General features: G+C 47.7%; 1 long non-coding RNA gene across 1 annotated transcript; it reads left to right on the top strand.

Annotated features, from left to right (window-relative positions):
• The first annotated feature begins 893 nt into the window (after nt 1-893).
• Nucleotides 894-2,625, top strand: LOC128148433 (uncharacterized). Its single transcript, XR_008237282.1, has 2 exons — nt 894-1,392; nt 2,214-2,625. It is a non-coding gene; the product is annotated as an uncharacterized LOC128148433 (long non-coding RNA).
• The last annotated feature ends 336 nt before the right edge of the window (nt 2,626-2,961 follow it).

Genomic DNA, 2,961 nt, shown 5'->3' with positions numbered 1-2,961 from the left:
ACAGAGACCCATAGGAGTCTGCAGGAGCCCATAGGGACCCATAGGACCAGCTACAAGGTGCCCTCCATGTCGCTGCAGGGTCCAGCCCCACCTTCCCATCTCCTGGAAGAGTCCCTGGCTCTATCCCAGACACCCCTTCCCATCCTTTCCCGCAGCATCTCCTATAAAACGGAGATCGATCGCTGATTTTCTTCCACATCCGGAAAATATCAGCTTGCACCATCAGCCCAACTCCTTTCCGAACGGCTGCGGAGCCCAGTGGCAAACACCGTATCACCACGGCTCCGGCATCCTATCTGCCGCATCTATGTTCTTAATGGATGTATAATACTTTACAGTAATTTCCTCATTTGTCATGCAATCAAATCCTTTGATCAGACATGGGAGAAATGTAAATATCAATTATTAACCATCCCATTCTGGTCTTGCTTGACTGGATTTTTTTTTTATTATTTTTTTAGAAAGGAATTGATTTATTTGCAATTCAACTCTCCAACATATTTTTAATTAGGATGCTTACATTTCTGGATAGGCTGTATTTTTGAAGGGAGAGATTTGATCACTAGAGCAATCGATGCATCCATGTATATTTTATAGCTGAGAGACAGTTGTGAAGGAAAGTGTAAAATAAGTGGGGGGGGTTTAAATCCTGTGCGTAGTGGGCTGCTATACCATGGTTTAAAATCTCAGTGGCCAAATTTGCTGCCGTACAGTCATTTATAGCCCCTCAAAGTGTGCGAAGCGTTGGCATGAAACGGAGAGGTGGCCAGGAAATTTCTGACAGAATATTTTTCCATCTGCAAATAGTTCTTTTTTTTTTTTTTTTTTTTTGAGTGAGGCATTTTGTATAAACATGTTGCCTTCGGCAAAAATGGCTTTGGAAATGAAAATAATAACTGAAAAAAAAAGAAATTAGAAGAAGGGTGAAACTCAGCTGCTTTCTTTTTGGCTTTCCATTTGGAAATGGTTTTCCACTCAAAGTTTTAGAAGTTTCTGGTGTGTATACAGCCTGAAAAGTCAGGCTGGGGCTGTGACACACATTTGTCTTTGCATTTCAGTATCCACGCTCTCATGACATTTTCACTGGTGCCAGTTTTGCAGGAGGTAATCCCCATCCTTCTCCCCCAGAATCCCAAATTTGGCTTAAAATGCAGGAAACTGGGAGCATTCTCCTCTCAGCCAGGCTGTTTACTTGCTGTCTGGAGTTTTATTGAAGCTCTGAGAGTTGCATTTTGCAAGCTGTCTTCCTCCTGAAAGCGAGCAAGCTGCGCCTCTTCCTTAATCATCTGCTTTTGTTTGCTTGAAGGAAAATACCAAATATCTCATGACTCGCCATAAAGCCGTGAATGACTGCAAGGATGCGCAATTGCTGGGTGTCCTCATGACTAATGGGTGAGTTTTCAGGTGCACGTGGAGCCTGCGGAGATGTGTCCCCAAATCCTGCTTGATTTTTTTTTTTATCGATCGATCTGCTAAAGCATGTGACATCTCCCGAGCCCAGCGGTGGCTGGTGCGGAGAAGCTTCTGCGGTGTGAAATAGTCACATCTTAATGCCATCTTGTCATCATGTTGTACCGAGACAATATGATCCCACCACGCAGATGCATTTTGTGGGTCCGCCGAAGTGCAGCAAGACTTTTTGAAGGTGGGAGCATCCTTTATCCTGTAAACCCAACACCCACATCCAAAGGCATCACCCAAGGGAATCAAAGGTTTGGGCTTGACCTTGACACTTGGGGTTTGTGCTGGAGCCGGCTTTGCTTCCAAGTTCTTTTCCAACCTATTTTTGTTTCTGCTGGGTTTTAATTCCTCTAAAAGCCGGGTGGAAAGTGAGTCTGCTCCAGCAGCTGTAGCTGCCGTCCCCAGACACGGTCACTGGTGGGTTGTGAAAAAAGCTATTGATCTCCCCCTTGATGGCATTTGAATTCAGTTCTTAAATTAAAGCTGGTAAAACAACAAGTTAAAGAACAAGCATGGCGCGCGATCAATGCCGGCTTGTCGCTGGTTGAAAGGGCAGGTGCCGATCCATAAACCCCATCCGTCGGGAGAGGAGCCTGTGCTGCGATCCCGAGCCGAGGGCCGGAGTTGCCGCTACCGCTCCTGGCAGATACCGAATGCGTACGTACCTGCCAGCAGGGGTAGACATGCTAGGGGATAACCGAGTCTGTAATTCCATCAGATTTTCTGTTTAATTTCCATTTTCTTCCAACCAGAGCAGATCAGCGGTTTTACTGGTCACCGGAGGATTTGGGCAGGTCAGCCGTGGGGAGCGAGCAACCCCCCGATTTCCAGAGCCTGCCTTATATCCTCCTGGGGAAGGTCTCATCAGCGGCTGAGAAATCGCTCCAAAATAGTCATCCTGGGGTCTTCCTGAGGCAGAAACTCATCTCCTGATCTAACTTAAAGAGTGGTTCTCCATTGCTGTCGTCCCACCAGAACGCGGCTCCCGCACAGCAGCAGTGCTGGGACAGCCAGGCTGATGGAGCAGCTGGAAGGGGTAAATAGGAGCTCACCGATGCCGTCAGGAGGTTTTGCTCCAGCTTTGTGCTCTTTCCTTGCTCCCAAGTCCTTACCATGTTGTTTTCCAGAGAAAAGCAGTGAGAAATAAATTCCTCTATAATCACAGCGATGGGGGGAGCTCATGTAAACCCGACCTGTGCAGGGCTGCACGCCAGCCCCAGCCTCGGCCCCCACGCTGCCCAAATGCAACGGGGTTGCCAAGGTTGATAAAGAAAAATGAAAAAGCTCTCCCTTGTTAAGCAAACGGAGCCCCCCACCGAGACTCGAGCAAAGCTGCCCCTGTTCAGAGGCTCCCCAAAAAAACAGTGTCCATGAGACACATGAAAAATCTCCCTGGGCTGCAGGAGGACGTTTGAGGAACAATTTGCGATCTGGGGTAATTTGCAATGGAGGCAAATGCCTTCCAGTGAGGTTTTTCTGGGGGGTGATGGTGCCTGGGGG

This window comes from Harpia harpyja, chromosome 11, assembly GCF_026419915.1.
Source record: "Harpia harpyja isolate bHarHar1 chromosome 11, bHarHar1 primary haplotype, whole genome shotgun sequence".
Lineage (NCBI taxonomy): Eukaryota > Metazoa > Chordata > Aves > Accipitriformes > Accipitridae > Harpia > Harpia harpyja.
Note: the sequence above shows the minus strand (reverse complement) of the source record. Positions and strands in the feature narration are given on the sequence as shown.